General features: G+C 43.4%; 1 protein-coding gene across 1 annotated transcript in view; it reads right to left on the reverse strand.

Moving 5' to 3' along the window:
• Positions 1 to 3,442: 3,442 nt before the first annotated feature.
• GRSF1 (G-rich RNA sequence binding factor 1) overlaps positions 3,443 to 19,454 on the reverse strand; it is a 300,991-nt gene continuing 284,979 nt past the window's right edge. The window contains exon 10 of the mRNA XM_085640993.1: positions 3,443 to 3,830. The gene's annotated coding sequence lies outside the window, so the exon portion shown is untranslated. The remainder of the gene's footprint in view (positions 3,831 to 19,454) is intronic.

Below are 19,454 nucleotides of genomic sequence, written 5' to 3' on the forward strand. Positions count from 1 at the left end.
TGCATCTCCTTCTAGTGAGAACGCAGTCGTACCAGGAAAGGAGTCCAACAGAATAGGCTATGCGCCAGATCGTCTGCCCCTGCTGCTACCCTCAGCTTAGAGTCTTTTGATCTCCTCATTGGGAGGAACAATGTTGCCTGTGGCTTGGGTGGAGGCTCTCTTGTGGGGGGTGTGGACCACAGGGGGGTGGGGGAGTGCTGATAAAGAGTCTGTGTGTGAGGCCTTATATTTTGTTTCCTCTACCTTAGGTGTTACAACCCTATCCTTTACAGGTTCCTTGACATTTTCTAGGGTACATTTGAGCATGCCCTTAAGTAGGAGTATGAAACGGACTAAGCATTCGTACCTGGGAATACTCTTCTGTAGGGAAGCAGTCTTCCCCTTGAATGATGTGCATGTCCATTTTATGATGTGCAGTGGCACTCAGGATGCCCTAATGGGGTAGTGGTGCAAATAAGGAATACCCTGGGAATACTGTAGTCTTCCCAAGTGTCTTCAGTGAGCCTTGCGTATAGGGGATGGACATATGGGTCAATGGGATCATATGAATTTCCTAGGTCCCAAAAAGTGTGGGCAGACCCTCGGGTCACTGGCAGAGGCAGGGGAGGTGGTGTGTCTAAGTGTAGTGGTGGGGGAAGTGGTGGCAGTTGAACACATGAAAGAGGGCTTGAGCATTTGTCCCTGTCTTACTTCAGTGCTAGCTCTGAAGGGGCCTCCGAGAAGGGTTCTTCTTTGTAGGCAAGCCTTCTCTGGCAAGGAGTGTCCCTGAGGGCTTCAAAAGAGGTAGGTTTGCCGAGATCTTCTTGGCCACTGCATGAAAGAAGAGATGCTTCTTCCTGATGTTATGCTTCTCCTGGAGTCGCTGCAGTATCCCTATCACCATTTCTTCAGACTCTGCTTTACAGTCCTCCCTCTACTCCCATGAATACACTCCATGAACACTGACAAGCCCCCTTTCACCAATGGTTGACAACTCATACAGGAGTAAAAAGGATGATACCAAATACCAACCATCTCTGCCCTCTATGGGTGCATGCAGATGTTCCCTTTACAGTCACTGAGCGTCATAATTGGGACATGCAGGACCCTCACTCCAGCTCCTCAGGTCACCTTTCTTCAGGACTCCAGATTAACCCATCCCGATCACAAATATTTCCCTGCAATCAGCGCCTTTAATAACATTTAAGTGACCACAAACTGGCTTACACAACATGGGTCAGGCCTCCTGCACCCACCAGAGTTGTAGTAACATGCCAGACAGCCTTGTTAAAAAGCACTCCTTATGCACCTGGTTCAGCTTGTGAGAGAACAGAGCCTGAATTAAGCATTTATCAACTGTAACAGGCATAGCATGAACATCCAGACTTCTGTTAACTGCTCAAGGTCACACACTAGCTGCTCCTTCTTATTTTCTCATATTACAGACCTTATGCTTCGGGGTCTTCAATGAGAGGAGTCACAGCAGGTTTTACTCCTCTCGGCTAGCTTCTATTCCTCTTGGAGTCGTTACTCACACATCACTGGGCTCCTACTGCTCAGAAGCAATGGATGACACCACCTTTCAGTGGATTTGATGGAGAGCGGTTCCAGACTATCTCCCTGGTCACAGGGCCGCTCCATCTCTTGACAGGCGGCTCCTCTGTCAGGATGAACTCCCAACTGCTGCCAAACAAGATTTTAACGATCTGTGGCCAACACGCAGTTGGTGTGGAAGGTCTTTATGCAAGAGTCAGGCGCTCTCAGGTTGAAGGCAAGTTCTTTATTTCATGTTATGCCTAAGTTATGCTCTCAGGGCTCTGTTTCCCTCCAATCGTATACAACTCTCAGGCTTCATCGAGACACATTCTCACAACATCCACACTCAAAATGGTACAGCATGCCATCTCAGCCCATTCACACACACACATCACTATAGAAACCTAACACAAAAGCATAAGGCGGCTTATGATTAGGGAATATGCCAAACATGGCCACTCTATGGTCCTGCTGATCAGTGTTTTTGCTCTCTTTATCTGGTCGTGGTACATCAGTAAGAAATGGATTCAAGAATGCTTGCAGGGAGCGTTCAAACAATAGAGTCCAGCTCCACATGGCCATGAATGTAAAAAAGCATCTTTTGGGACAGCCTTGTGACACGAGGTGTCATGAACCTTGTTTCCATGGAAGCTGCAGTACTCACTATAATACGTGAAGTTGATGGTTGTGCTTCTCGGATCAGTGAGGAAGTTTCTCTTTCACCTGCAGCAGGCAATTAATGAATGCAGCATTGTCCACAAACCTTAAAGTTTCTGGGTCTTGTTTCACCTTATCCCGATCCTCTTCCTCAGAGTCAAGTAGCAGTAGCTTTGCAGGTATGTGGAATTCAAATACCTCCCATCTCTGACAGACTTTGTATTGAACCAACTTATTTACTTGAACTATTAAAAGAGCGACACATTTCGGTGATGTGGCTTTTTCAAGTCAACTTTATCTTTTTCTGCAAGAAATTGCATTCAATTTCATTTGGAAAGCAGCAGCTTAGCCACAATATGTCGTTTTGGGATGTAGATAAATTATTCTGAGCTTAACGTCAATGCGAGGCAGTCAGTTTCAAAACTAATCCAGAAGGGATGAGTGCGGAGAACAGTGACCAATTAACCATAGCCTATCCTCTTTTGCAGCATGTCCACTTTATGGCAGATCTACTTTCTGAGGCCAATTCTATTGCCTAAATTATTTTAAACTTGCATCCTCTTGAAGGCAAGCAGCACAGTAATACCCTTTGATTTAGAAGCCCTCGGAGGCATGTGTATGGTGGATATCTATCTCTGTATTATGGGTTTCAATGGGGGTCCATTGACTTATTCCATCTAATGGACAGAGGTTGAGCCTCTAAGTGAGGTCTGATGGAGACTGCTTACAGTTCTTTCCACCAACAGCTAAAGCTGTGGATGTTTCTGCAACTAGATCCCTGTGAATTGCTTTGGTAGTGTCCTCCGTTGAAAATGTGGGGTAATAAGCCCACAGCCATTCTTTGCTTTTTTATTTTTTAACTGCAATGACTGACACAGCTGTCATGATCCCTGGGCAAAAACAGGTTGCAGATCTTATGGGAGTGCTTGTTCCGACAGCAGATGTGTTCCAGACAAAACTTACATGAGTACTCCTCATTATCAATTTTCCCCTGCAAGTCAATACAATACAGCCTGACTCCACGCGGGTCGAATGAAGGCTGTTGCATAATCATGTCCAAAACCAGAGGATACACAAAATAAGTGCAAAAATCTTGAGGCTATTTTTCAGGTATGCAATACCACAATTCATAGACACATATAACAAATTCAGAGCATAGAAATACTCTTACAGACCCCACTGGGGTGACACACGATTCTAAAATGGAGTGTGCCCCTGTACATTTTAGGCTTCAGGGTTAAGCATTTATGATTCACTGGTCTTCCATTGCTTTATATGTAAATACAATTTTATTTGTGTGGGGAAAAACAAAATCTTTTCCATAAAAAGAATAGCCTAAGAGCAGAGCCAGGTTTAGGGTTATTTGCTGATAAATATATGCACACAGCAAAAAAACAAAACAAAAAAGTTGGAAAAAGCCACTATATTTTCTCCTTGTGTTTCTTAAAATGTCATCAATTAAATTTGGCTCATGATAAATTATCCCATACAGTAGATAAATCCTTTTTTAAAGGCATAAAAGTGCGTACAACTGGTTTAACTAACGAAGATAGAACTGGTAAAGGTGTCCAAAAAGCTTAACTATTAAATTTGCAGTTTTCTTGAAACAAATGTCTTCCAAAACTAGGTATTGCAGATGAGGTACATCTTGAGTGGCCCTGAAAAAAAGATAATGCAGTTTAGCATTATGTAAACAGACATGTCTCGGGTTACAACACACATTCTGTTAAATTTAAGCAGTCAACATTTGTTTTTAAATAAACAAAAAAAATGGTACCTACTAAATTACAAGAAAATTGATTGATATCCATTCTTGGTTCTGAAGGGCCTAGAGAGGACAAAGTGTACTGTGTTATAGTTTGGAAGTTATGTAGAGAGTTAAGGTAACCATATGGGACTTTTAGCAATATAGGATTGCAACCATATAATATTAATTTGGCGAATGAGCCCCAATGTTGGAAACAGACTATATAGAAGCAGAAACATGGCCGCTGCAGAGCTTGGGGACGAGCAGAACAGAACACTCTGCTCACTCACTTTGCACCATGAACATCAAACTACTACTAAGGCAATAAACACCACCTGCAAATAAACATTCATAATACTCACATCTATATCAGTATAAGTAGATGTGAAGCTAAGAACTGAAAATCAGGGCATGGCTATGTTGTGCACTACGGCCTGTGCTACAGAAGTGCCCCAGGAGAGCAACAAGCACTTGCGCTCACGTTGTGTGCTCCCTCTGCACTTTGGTATTACAGAAGGGGCCGCAGATGCTTTTGCAGCCCTTACTGTAATAATTATAGAACTGGCGCACATGTAATGCTATCTTTATCAAGAGAGGGTGTTTACTCATTTGAATGTGGGCGTGGCCCAATGCAAACAAGAGAATCTTTTTGCCTCTGTGCCCGCACCGTATTATTGACGCGGGTGCAAAGGCTTAGAAGTGGTCTGGCGGAGCACAAACAGCGAACCCTCTGATCGCAGCCCTCTGGAGATCTCCGTGCAGGCGGGTGCAGTAACTCACTGCAGCTGCCTGTAAGGGGATCGCTCTTTTCTCCCAAGCGATACGAACAACACCGACCTCCTGGAGAGAATCAGTAACATCGGCCTCAAGCAGCGGGTCCCGACCCTACCCACATCGTAGGACACACGCTCGACCCTTTCTTCACCTCCAGCGACTGAGACAAGTATTTCCACTCCACACAACTCACCTGGTCCAACCACTACAACGTCCACTATCTCATGACTCACCAACCCTGGCCCCTTTCCCCCCCAGATCCACGTGCAGAGGCTGGAAAAATATCAGAAGACCAGTGCAATAACGCTCTCTGTTCACACCTCTCAACCTCTACACCGTCCCAGAAAAAGCAGCAAAAATGTTCTCCCACAGAATGTGCCTACATTATTGCTCCAGCCAAGACAGTCAAGTCCAAAGGACCAACCAAAAGATCCAGGTGGTTCACCGAGGCACTGCAATTTACCAAGTGCAACTGCCGGCAATTAGAAAGAAAGGGGCACATCAGTATAAAGACCAAAGACCGCACCGCCTTCAGGACAGCACTCAACCAGTACCTCCTGCCTCCTGAAAGAAACTAAGAACAATGCCCTAGTAGACTGCAATGAAACTAGCACAAACCATAGCAAGGAACTCTTCGCCGCCATCATGAAGTAGTTCTTCAATCCCACTGAGAACGACATTACACCCTCACAGAAACTGTGTGACAACCTTGCTGACTTCTTCCATGACCACATCTATGCCTGCTATGAAAATTTCGAAAACCAACCCTCCGCTGCTGCCGACAGCATTTACCAGCTCACACCCACGAACATTAACCCCGAACACCTGCTCACACACTGGGACCTCCTCACCACGCAAGACACTATCCCCATTATGAACTCCGTGCACTAAGGAGTACCCATGGACCCCTGCCCACACCACGTCTTCAACTTCCGAAGCAAGAAAATCGGCGATGAGCTCAGGAAAGTCCCGATTACTTACATCAACTCTGTCTCCTTCTCCAAGGACTGGAAACAGGCCGAAGTGAAACCCCTCCTTAAAAATCCACCCGCTGACGCAGCCAAACTGAAGAACTACTGACCCATCCCCTTTCTCATATATCCAGCAAGGTCCTTGAGAAAGCAATCAACCAGCAACTCACCCCTGGAACACCACAATCTCCTGGTACCCTCACAAACCGAATTTTGAGCCAACCACAGGACCGAAACAGCCCTGATAGCAGCCACAGATTACATCAGGGCCCTGCTGGACCATTGATAAACAGCAGCCTTCATCCTCTTGTACCATGTCAGCCGCGTTTGACACCGTCTCCCATCACATCCTGATCAACGGACTCCACCACATTGGGATCCAGTGAGAGACACTCAGATGGATCACCTCATACCTCAGGGACAGAACCCAGAGGATCCGACTTCCTCCATTCACCTCGGAGCCCAAGAAGATCATCTGCAGCGTACCACAAGGCTCGTTCCTCAGCCCCACCCTCTTCAAAACCAAAATGACCCCACCCTCGGCTGACATTGTCAAATCGCTCGGATTCCACATCATCTCGTAAACTGATAACACTCAGCTCACCCTCTCACTGTCCGAAGACCCATCCACCACAAGGACCAACTTCCACAGATGCATGATGAAAGTCGCTCAGTGGATGAAGGAAAACTGCCTCAAACTCAACATGGAAGTACTCATCTTCAGAAACAACAACTCGCCATTGAACAACGCATGGTGGACAGCGGAACTTGGCCCATCCCAACAAACCATGCCCGCAACCTCAGCATCATCCTGGACAGCAAACTATCTATGAAGAAACAAGTCTACGCAGTCTCAGCCGCCTGCTTCCACAACCTTTGCATGATCCACAAGATCTTCCTGTGGCTCCCAGTCAACACCAGAAGGACCGTCACACAGGCCCTCATCACCAGCAGACTGGATTACAGAAACACACTACATAGGAATCACGGCAAACCCCCTTAAGAGACTCCAGACAATACAAAACTCAGTGGCAAGACGAATCCTCGAACTTCCGAGAAGGACCCATATCACACCCCACCTCAAGAAAATACACTGGTTCCCCATCCAGAAGAGATGCCAGTTCAAGATGTAGACCCACGCTTACATGGCCCTGCACAATGACAGACCAGCATACATTGAACACCTCACTTCACCTTCCACCAACCAACCAGACACCTTTGATCTCCTTCCCTCTCCCCCACAGATCCGAAGCACCAACAGCGGAGGATGCTCCTTCTTGCACCTGCCAACCAAGGCATGGAACAACCTTAAACTGCACCTCAGGACTGCACCATTGCTGCAACAATTCAGGAGAGAACTCAAGACTTGGATGTTCGAATGAACAACTCACCATGCAGCAGCCAACCTCTCCAGTGCCTCGGGACCTTCATGGGTGATTTGCCGCACTTTACAAATGTTTGACTGAGTGATTGAAGTAGCTGTGGTTGGCAAGACTGGACTTTGGTTAATTAAAATAGTGGTTACAATCAAAATTGCAACCAACAAGAGTGAATACATGGAGGTTCAGGATGGACCTGTTTCCAAGCAGCACCCCATCAGACTAGATTATACATTAAAACACGCCAAAGAATAAACAAACTAGATTTAAACAGTGTTTAAATAGGATTTGAGCAAGTTTTGAAAATATGACCCTAAAAAAAACACACTTGCACTGCAACTTCTTCAATTTAAATCCTAGTAGATTCACTCCCTCTTTTGGAAGGGAAGGCTCTAAGCACAAGAAAGTGAGTGATCCCTCTTCCAGGATAACCTTTGTTAAGTGACTGCCAGTGAGTAATTCCACAGCCCACAAGGATATTACACGTCACTTGCTCCCTTCTAGTTATGAAACGGAGTAAACTCCTAGAATCCAAGCTAAATGCCGACAATGCTGCAATGCAGGTCAACATTGCAAAAACTTCAGAAAGTAATTTTCCAAAGCGGTTTCTATTAATCCAACTGCACTGCAAAGAACAAAACATCAAAAAGAAACTAGGCTGTCACTAGCCGATGCAACCCGAAAAATTAAACCCTTCCGTCAAAAACATGCTGCCTTTTCATTTTCTCCATCCGAGAAAGTACTCAAGGAAAGAATATTCAAAAGACGGATGCTGTCTGAGGATCATGTCATTTGGATTTACTCCCGAAAAATTAAATGTGAAGAGTGTTATAATAATAACAATTTTACCGTGCAAAGTCAGTTCGAATTTCATCCAAACATAACAGCAGCAGTACTAAACTGCTCAGGGACCAAGTGCAACAACTATGATAACTCGAGTTTAGACGAGATGTATCGCTTCTGCTCTACATCGACTGGTCTGAATGGTAAGGTAAACGTGTTGAAGATTGCATTAATCTCTTAGCATGAGCTGAAAGCCATTTTGTACTTGGCAGCCATTTTAGTTAGCTATGTGCTGGACATTTGCTGTTTCCCTCTCCCAGAGTCTTGCACATGCGCAGATGTGCTTAGCTAGTATAGTGCACCTGTTCCTAGTATAGAACTGTCAGGCTGTTCTAACTGATGTCAGCAACTTATTACTCCTCCTACTTGTTGACTGTGCAGTTTCTGTAGGACCATCTATGTGCATAACTCTTCTCATGTGTACTTGTACCGCCTTTTTCAGCCCCTGTGTGGGTATAAAAGGACCATGCTTCTTCTGTTCAGTGTGCTACTTCACTCAACACCGAAGGGTGCTGTGTGAATGTAGTTCCACCTCATGAGGTTTATTAAACTTTGTATTTTCTATTCCAGTTTCTGTGCCAACTTCTTCCTATTGGTCTGAGGACTCTGTGCAGAGAAGGGCGAACCCCTTGCACTGGTAGGCCTAGCTGAGGTCACCATCAACAAACGGACTCATGCTATCCATCATAAAAAGAGCATAAGTGACTAAACTGTTTCATGCCCACGTCAGAGAAACAGGTGCTTTATTTTTCTGAATCATTAGCACAATATTTTTCTGAATAATTCGCACAAAGCCCTTCACTTTAAAACTCCCAGGTACCTAGCGCAAAAGCTTGAATTATCCTGTGGTGGTAGAGCCTCAAGAAGCGCTAACACTTTCCTCTTGAAAACACTCATCCTTAGAAAAAAGAGAACTTGTCACCGAGCCTTCTCCGGCGCTGCCCCAAAGATATGGAACTCTCTTCCACCGGAAGAACGCAGAATCTCCTCAACGACTGCTTTCAAACTGGAAGCCAAAAGATTCCTAATGAATACATTCTTACCGAAATTGGGCTAGGTTCACCTGCTCGAAGTCATTGATCCTACAACCATTCTACCATCATTTGATACTGCTCGTCTTTACAGCATAGTGTGCCCCCATTCGCAGCCCGCTATATACATGTTTATTGTATTACTCTCCGTGACTCAATTGTCCTGTAATTATGCGATCATTCTCATTTCTTATTCTTACTTGATTGTTCGCGCTATATAAAACTTTATAAATAAATTCCTGAAAGGTAGTAACCAAGTGGGGCATTGAGCCTACATGTAGCACTTTTGAAAATGTGCAGTACTAGCAAATTTCTCATGACACCATGTTAAATCAATGGCCATAAATGTGATCACATCTTGACTGCAGGAGTTCATAGCTCGCTAAGTGGCACATATTGCACCCCTAAGTTGAAACCAGGTATGTCAGACATGTTGTGAATCGCAATCCCGGTTGAGAATGGCTGGAAATGTAGCGCCCGTTTGAAAGAACACTCCTAAATATGCTGAGCATTTAGCTAGCCTGAGGCTAGGAAGCCATATCTAGACATATCCAACACGTTACATGTCAAACATCTAGCTATGCTTCTGGACAAGCATCATACAGCATGCATGATCAGATAAGAGGCTGAACTGAAAAGGGAATTCCAGTTTGGCGAGCACTGTTAAATATTTCCTTTTGTAGATGCTGATCGATTTTGACACAAGTAATGTTGCCTCCAAAGTGATTTACGCATTATTAAGGACACTTGATGTCAGGAATGTATCTATAAAATATATACAACAGCCGATGAGTAACAAACCTCCCAAACAGCTGAAAGCAATGCCCACAGAACATCGGATATTGTCCCTCAAGGTAAAAAGAGTGATCCTCAAAACGAAGGAGTAAGAGGCATATGATAAGTTTACTGTGCATGAACATTTATCAATTCTGAACTCTGGCAACAAATGCAGCGGTTAGTTTTGTCCTCTTGAAGAAGTCAACAAAATACAAAATTTACAAAAACATACATAACAGTATTCGTTAAAGAGTAAAAAGGAAAAAAACCTGTTCCATATCCTTTATCTAGAACCATATTGCATGTAAAAAAATCATCCACAGGAAACAAATCTAGTATTAACATTATACAACAAATAGCAGCCACCACAAATCATTCAGTGCCCTAAAATATTGTTTAATGTTTAACGAAAAACATAAAAAAAATACCTATACAGTAGCAAAGAGAAGGGTACAGTGGAGACAGACATATACAAGCATCCTCTGCATATCTAACATTATTCCGAAGGGGCAGTTGCTACAGCATTTTGGTCAAGCTCTTTATAGTGCCTTGCAGACAAAAAGACAGGTTCAGATCTAGGTTGCCTGATATATATTATGGATGACAAATGCCCCTCCCAGGCTCCCATTCACATGCTCAATGGTTATCGGCCTGTTCCCATGAGAAAAATGCATCGTCTAACTTTATATCCATGTAACATGAGTAGATCAAGTTGCAATTTACCCAATATCGCTGGTTCTGAAACTAAGGCATTTAACGTTAGTTTTGAACAGTGCTCAATCACCAAAGTGTGGCATAAATACGTGACTGTCCTTCATCGGACATTTCACCTAATACACATTAGTCTCTGAAGATCATCTCTTTAGTACAAACAGTTCCAGTGAAAATTGTAAATTATTCTGTATAAGACATACACATGTTCTGTGTAGTTATCCTGAATGTTTCAACTTTTGCTGGACCCTATATGTTTACTGGCTTTAGAACTCTGAGCCCATTACCCCTGCGATCCAGTACAAATGTGCCAGTGCTCACTCATTAAACATGGTCGATTTGGCATACCCCCAACTGGTATATTTAATGTACAGATAAGTCCATATAGAACAAGGTGTACCCATGTCCTGCAAGTTAATTGACACGCGAGGACTGCAGCACCTTCTGTGCCATCCACAGTGGTAGTGAAAACATGTCTTCAGGCCTACCCAATAGCAGTGTAAAAACTGCAATTTGACCGGTCAAAAAAAAAATCCTAGGCCTTGTAGCACACAAAACAAGGTGCATGGTATTTAAAATTAGGACCTGGATAAATGTAGTTTTAACATGTCCTTACTGTGACTAGCAATCAAAAGCCATTTTTCACCAGGGCATGCCTAGCTGTCCTATGTAGAAAACCAGAGTACAGTTTCTAATCCTAATACTGCATCCTGTGTCTGGGACTAGCTAGATAAAATATTAAACAATCATTTTAATAGTTAACAAATCTATCAAGATCCAATGCAATAATGAAATTAGATTTTTAATAAATATTAAGGAAAAATAACTTAGGAAGTTAACTTTTTCCTGCCTGACGTTTCTGAGGGCTAATTTGTATTTGTTCTCCAACTTCTCCCATCCAGGGATAAGCATTTGAATAGGTGTGAATTACCTCCCAAGAGCTACAAAATAGGTCACTGTGATTGATGGGTCTCCCACAAATGGCAGTGATAACTCCTTTGAGCTCAGTAGAAGGGTGGACACTGTTAGCATCCTTTTTTGGTATTACAGTGTCAAATCTTGCTGGTGTGTCAAATCCTACTTCACAGTCTGCTGGGTTTACCTACAACATTGGAGGCACACTTGAAAGGAAGGGAAACAGGATGCCAAGACATTTCTTTAATATACACTGATACAAAGATCAAAAGGGAATGGAACACTTGTACCTGTGTGACCAGGATCATTGGTTGTTGGTACCTGGGCACCGAATTCAGAGCGAGAACAAGACAGCATTCCTGAAGCTGCAGCAGGTTAGGAGTGTCTCGCCGGTCCCCCGCGGATGCCCGCAATAGGGACCCTTCAGGTACTAATGACCTGAGAATTAAGTGGTAAGTCAGTGACCCACTTTCTATGGTTGCTCAAATAGCACCGACTCACATATCAAGGTCCTGAAGAAAGTCCCCAGACCCGGCTGGGCAGATTGGGGCTGAAACATGTCGACCTCACATATGGACTAACCAATGTGTAAGATTGGTAAGACGATCTACACATGCAAACCTCTGTTTTTAACCTTTGCACATCTCCATATAATTAAAGACTTTTTCCGGTATGGTGATGTTGGAAATTAAAACCTCACCTCACTTGAGCACTCCAGTTTTTTTAAATAAAAAGTGGCTTCGGGACACTACTGTAATATCAGTGGATCTACCTCCTGGTGGAGGTCAGCATACCAGAAACAAACCCTATGATGATGCTGTCACGTCACAACTAGGCAGAGAACCAAGATATACCGCCTTTCCACCTATGTGCATTTACCAGGGATTTTATAAAAGGTACCAACAACCAATGACCTTGGTCACACAGGTACAAGTGGTCCATTCCCTTTTGATGTTTGTATACTATATGGAAGCTGAATGGACCATTGCTTCTCCCTCCCCTCCTTTTGATTATATTTTATATACACTGTCTGGTTGCTGGAAAACTCTGTTTATGTTCCCCAGACTTCTGTTACTGGGGAGCAGTACGGCTGCTTCAAACTGTATTTTGATATTAGATGGGGAAGACACAAGGATTACCATATTACACTTCCCACTCACACATTCAGCCCTCCGAGACCAAGTTTAGAGTGGCCAGAGACTCCTCTTCAAAATGCCCAAAGTAGATAGGATTAGCACCGGGACACTTTACCCCATTTCTTAGGGTGTGGTTAGTCACACGCACCAACCAGCTCGTGCCAGGCATAAATGTGGCATCTCCAGTCATCCACTTCAGAACACTTTGTGGACCTGTGGAAGATCAGAAGAGGACTGGACCTGCTGTCTATGACATGAGAGGAGTCCTGAAGGACTGGACCTGCACTCTCTTGCGCCCAGGATAATGAAGTGGACTCTAATGGTCATAAGACTGACCTCTTATGAAAGCTACAGGGACACAACATGCTCCTGCAACTGCCCAGCTGACCAGTAGCTACTGGATCTGGACTGGACTCTCCTGTCGGCCTCTGCTTGCCACCATGCAAGCCTAACAGCCTACCCTGAGTGTATTTGGAAGTGTACTCCTGTGGTGGATTGTGATTTAAAGGACTAAGGCCAGAAGGTAAAATGCTTGACCAGGTTAGTTTTTTTTTTTTACCCTTGCTCCATTGTGGTCTGTGTCAAATTTTGCCTAGGCCTTGTTCTACTTTGACCACAGACTATCACTGGCACTTTCTGTTTCTTGGTGCTATTTCTAATTAAAACTTTAAAAATTCATATCTCTGGATCCACTCATTGGATTTTGTCATTTTTGTGCCATTTCGTTCATTACATTTTACTCTTTTTATAATTCACTTTGAGATTCTTACTTTGCATTTAGACTTTATTATTTTTATGGTACTGCATACATTTTTAAACATTGCCAAAAGTTAAGCCTAACTACTCAGTTCCATAGCTACCAAGGGTTTGAGCTCAGGTTTATTTAGTAACTTTGTGTATTCACTCCGACAATGGTTGTGATTATTCCTTTAGATGGACACTCACTGACCCCAAATATTGATCTAATTTCTTACATTGTGGAGAAGGCAATTCTGATTAATTACAGTATTTAGTTCAAATTTAACAATCGCCACGACAGAGACGTGCAACTCTATAACCCCATCTAATCATGGCAGCTAGGCTCTTTATGAATATACACTCGGTAACCATATTTCTAAGCATAATTGGTACAGAATGCCACAGAAAGCAAAAACTGTGCAATTATTTGCCCTCAGTATTATTAAAAAACGATAAGTAATCTTATAGTAGATATTCAATCACATACAGAAGAAACAGTGGTATTTTCATCTTGCAAACTTTTAATACATGAACGTGCTGGCGCTTCCACGATTTGTAGACGATGTACACCCCTCCACCATCAGCTATGGTCTTACCACACTACTGTTTTATGTGAGGTGATATTGTTTAGGTCTTGAGTGAAACCAGTACCCAAATAAAGAGACAAATTTGCTTTTTTAAATTTTTCCTCTCGCCAATTATTATTTACATGAGATTTGTATATCTACCACTGGGGCGAAGATGTTACTCTTGGATATACATAGATCTTCATAAGTGCTATTATCATAATCTTACAATTCAACCAGGCCATGCTAAAGATCCAATGGTGTATAGTTGAAAGAAGTACATTTCCAGGATACATTAACGTGTGCAATTGATGTGATCCAAGCACAGGAGGAAAATTCCAGGTTTTATTCTAGGAAAATCATATAAGTACAAGGAAAATAAGAAGGAAGAAAACTGACATCCTTGTTTCAAGGTATTTTCTGAACGTGTCTCATGACCACCAATGCCTCACCATAGAATCCTGTCCACTCAACACCCGCCCGCCCGTCTGACAATAAGGAAAAAGACACCTGCACCATGAAGATATATAAAGGGCTACTAGCAGGAGGGATCTTAGTTTAGCTAACCTATGACAAAATGGGCTGACCATGCAGTCAAAATCCATGAAAAACACAAAGGCTGACCTCTGAGCTTAACATTTATATAGTAGTTACCATGGCAACATAATGAACAGATGGGTTAGCCTAGTCACATCTATCCACAGATCCACTGCAAGAAAATCTGGGGCACTACTTCTTTTGTTCAACAAATGTATCATATAAAGTATCCTACAGACTTCTTGCGCCTTCCCTGGATGGCCTCCCCTATCAAGAGCACTGGTTTGCAAAGCTGCAAACCCGGAGGGAGACACTGGCTCAGTAAATACCACCCACCAATGTCTTCGGAGGGCTCAAAGTATTATTCAAGTACCTATAAGGCTGTCTGTTTACTGTCTGCAAATCCCCAAGCACATTATACTATAAACTGCTACGGCGGCTTCCTGAAACTTTGCCATTTCTTTCCATACATGAAAACTGCACACTTTTGGGGCTGCATGTGTGGTGCAGTATTCAAATTAAACTCAAATAATTTGCCACTAAACACAAATTAGGAGTTTTGATTTTTCTTGAAACAAAACACAGTTCCCATTGTTCCTCCAAGTTTAGTATGGGCAGTTATTAACAGGTTGTCTTGAAATGAACATACTACAAATATAACTTGGTGAACATCCATTATATGTAACAGAAATCAAGACTCACAAACACATTGAATTGCATCAACCAGTAATTTAGTAAATTGGGTTAACTTACAAGGTAACGGAGCATATTCATTCTGCACCCATGGGTAACAGGGCGGTACTTTATATTTGTGGTTGTGATGTGAACTCTTAGCCCTTGTATCCCTAATTCAGTTGTAGAAAGTGACTGTTATAACAAAGCGCTGAATGCAACGCCAACTGCATATTGCGTTCTTACCTTGGCAGACAACAATGCCATAGCATACAGACATGCAGTATCTGAGAGATGTATTTTATTTAGTAGAGTTATTAATACAAAACTGCAGGTACCCAAATTCAAATGAGAGTGATGCTATGTTCTAGCTTTTGGTAACATAAGGTATGAATACAAGCCTACTTTTGCATTTTTCTGGACAGAGCCAATAAGAAGTATGCAAACTACAACCAAGTATGCTGCACAAGCTTGTGTTAAGCATTGGTGTGTGGGTGTGTGTGCTGTTGTGTATTATACTATATTGCAATGTGTGTGGTTGATATGCTATTGCATTCAGGGACGTCATTATAAACGTCACATTTTCAATTCAAATTAAGGCTGGAGGCACGGAGGGCTTCTATCTATACCTACCTCTTTAAAATTCACACTCTTAGATCCCTACAAGTTAAACAAGCATGCACACATATTCGTTTATCAAGGATGATATAACAAACAAAATCACTATTCCACAAGAATAGAGCAATCAGCCCATAAATAAATCATTTTTCCAACTCATATAACTGACCACTCCTAACATCTCTTCGTTTAATACTCCTTAACAAGCCAAAATCCCACAACGAAATACAAGACGTCTTCAATGGAAACAATTCACAAAATCGAATAGAACATATAACTAAATGCAACACTCTTAATAAAACACTAATCACACATTTTCACTAAAAATCTAACCATGTCCGCATTTAAGATGTTTTCATGATTCATATGATTCCTAGCACTAGTGATCTCAGGACCTTCGACCAAGGTAAAGGCATTCTCACTTAACGTTATTCCAAGTAAAAATTCAGGTATTTACTTTCCTCCTAAGGCCCTAGCACAGTCTATCATTAAACACTGCACCAGTGCCCCATCACCAGATTGCCATATAATAGTAAATTCACCAATGATGAAATAAATGTCTTACCCCAAAGAAACAATTGTAAGTCCACACTTGACCTAGCCCCATCTCATTAATTACAGACCCATATCGAAAACACCTGGCTGACGAAACTTATTCAGAAAAGTGCTAGCATTCAACTTGAAGATTTCATCTAAATCAACAAGCACTGAGGTGCTAAGAAATGAGGGGTTGGGAGGGGCACATAAATTCAATTGCATAATAACACAATCGAAGTCAGAGAATATTTATTAATATTTTAGAGGCTCAGCCGCTCTTAATTCATGAGAGGAATTTGATGTCATCTAACGCAGCACCTAAAATAAAAGCATCATAGGAAGCGAACTAAGCTGGATCACCTCCTCATGATCAGGTTGCTCACAGTAAGTAAAACTCAGTCACAGCTGGGCCAAAAATATGAAATTTGGAGCACCCCAAAGACCTGCCACTTCCATGGTGCTTTCCATAGCTTCATGAACCCCTTGGCCACCTAATTAGAACAGTGAAGGAAAGAAAAGTCGAGGTTTATGCTGATTACTCCTAACTACTTCAGGTCAGGAGGCAGCCAAGGCTAGGTGAAGACAGCCTGCCTATCAGCGGCATAAGCTTACGTAAACGAAAATACTTCGGGGCTCTAAAAACTTGAATCAGAAATCCTCAATGACAATGAAACCAAACCAATATACCGCTCCTCCTGGGCTATCAAACCAGGTCCTAGACAACCGTGCACTCCGGGTCAGATGGGGTAAGACATCAGACTGATCAAAGAGACAGGTCTAGCTCCCCGCCGAAAGACAAAAGTCTATTGTTATCCTCTGTATCACATATCTGGAAGAATTAGGACCCTACTAGTGACTGGAAAGTGACTGATCTCAATTGCAGCAATTGTACAGAGTTTAGTGTTCATACATTAGACTGACTAACCTGCTACTTTATAGCACATTGCTTTGTTCATGAAGGTAGGAATAGTGGGTTGTGAAGCAGGGCTTTAAGTGGGATGAAAAAACTAGGGGGTCTCTCAAAGGGGCGTGTCCAATGTAATTAAGGGTGTGGCTTAAAAACACATAAGCTAAAAATCTGTGCTTAGCATAGTGTGCCGCCCGACTTGTATTTTGCCATTTCGGTCATTGCATCCTGATATAGGATACAACAAGTAACATCATACCTACAACAAGGCAGGACTATTGGCTTTGTCAATGGTTGTTAGTTTCATAAGAATAATAGGTGAGACTATGGCTTGTTGTATATAATATTGAAAACGCTTCCAGTTAAAGCCCTGGTGACACCACAACGAGGTTGTGCTCCTGTGTTTCAAAAAGGGAATGGAAATCGAGAGAGAAAATGACTTTCTTTAAAGGATTTCCCTTCTCTTAAAACGCTCACCTGGCATGACGTCATGCCGTAACTTCTCCACTAGTGAGAAGTGCGCAGTGTGAGCACGCGCACATCGATGTGCCTGCTGTCACTGAAGTGTGGAAAAATACAGACCGCCTGTGCCAGGGCACAAAACAGAGCCCGATAGAGACCCGTTTCGAGGCCCCTTTAAAGAAACTGCAGGTACTCATGCTCGGTGAGACCCGGCCCACTTAAAGCCCTGTTGTGAAGGCAATGGCTGAACGAAAGACAGACGCAACATTTTGATAAACCCCCACCTCTCTTGGACGCAAAATGATGTGTGTTGACTTGATACCCAACATATGTCAACCGCACCAGAATAGATTCATAATTTCCAAAGGAGAAATTTCTTTTTTCTTCAAAGGTTGAATTAGGATAAATGTTTACAGATTTATTCTGTGTGACAATTAATAAGGAAAACATTACTTACTTGTAACAATCTGTTTGCAGCTTGAAGTGCTGAACCTACACATTATGCGCACACTCCTGCGATCTGGCGTTATTCTTGGACGCTGCAAGTAGTTTTTCTTTGAAGAAGAGGTTTCAGTGTCAAGAGTAACCCTGGGCGTAGTTCGCGTTGTAGCGCTACGAGTAGCTACGCGAAGTGCACTTTGCACTACGCGAGATACGCGTAGCACTACGCGATATACGCCTAGCACTACGCGAACTGCATAGTGCGCTGTTCGCAATGAATGCACAGTTCCGGATGCTTGTCCGCACTGTGCAATCATTGAAAACGGCATCTTGCACAGTGCGAGCTGTCATTTTCTGCCGCTCAAGTAGATTTTTACTCGAGCGGCAGCTTTCTCAACGGAGACTGGTAGTTTCTCATAGCGAGCGGTCGCGAGCATATGCGACCACTCGCCATGAGAAACCTGATGTCCCCGGGTTGAGATTCTCGCCGGGAGGTTTATTTTCCACGCTCGTGATCAGCAACTTGATGCTACTGTTCGCAAACGAGGAAAAAGTCTAGCCGGGATGTAATTTTGCTCGCTCGCGGTCACCAACTTGACGTTGAGGACCGCGAGCGAGCAAAAAATGCCAACTAAGCTACCCGATTTTGCACTGTGCTACGTGCAATTCGCGTAGCGCGAAGTAGCACAAACTACGCAAACTTCGCGAGCGTAGCGTAATTGTCTGCCCAGGGTTAGTCAAGAGGACTTCTGATCCCTCCCCTGAAGTCACAATGCACCAGATTGTTTCTATCTAACACTCCTGTAACTCTACACAGTATCCACTCATGTCTATTTATACCTTCTAGATGATATCATGCGCACCCTTCTCCTATCCTCATTCAAAAATGGCACAATAAAACTAAGAAATTCCTTTCTTTACCAAGCTAAATCACTGCCCTGCTGAGTCCTGCGCAAAAATCTTATTTTAGGACAAAGAATCCCACTCAGTAATTTAAGCCCCGTCAGCTAATTATCTTTTATTTGGATAGTTATTGCACAAACATAAACCTAGCTTTTAAAGTACTGCCAGAAAACCTTTCATGGTTTGCTGCGTTCGACTGCTCGGCGATACTGAGCTGGAGTCTGAGCCGCACTGCACCCGCTTTAACACCGCTTCCACACCACTCCCTCACCCGTGCCAGCACCAGCTTGACCGCGGCCGTACAGCGGGCCAAGAAAGCCAAACAAAAGCAGCAGCTGTGGGGAGTTGGAAGCGGAGCGGGAAGAGGAGCTGCCTCGGGGGACCGTTGCAAGGCACCAAGAAGGTGGAGACTGGTAGCACGAAGGATCGGCAGATAAAACCGGGGGAGTCCGGGGTGGCGGAGGACTCATCGAGGGAGATGCGGCTGATGACAGGCTGGGGCATCTTGCCTCGGTGGGGGCCTGCCCGATGCACATTCCATTCCTGCCTGTGGACTCTTCATCTGTGGCAAGGGATGACAAGGGGGGCCCCATCTGCAAGCAAGCACCGGCCTCCCG

This window comes from Triturus cristatus, chromosome 2_2 (assembly GCF_964204655.1).
Source record: "Triturus cristatus chromosome 2_2, aTriCri1.1, whole genome shotgun sequence".
NCBI classification, from domain to species: Eukaryota; Metazoa; Chordata; class Amphibia; order Caudata; family Salamandridae; genus Triturus; species Triturus cristatus.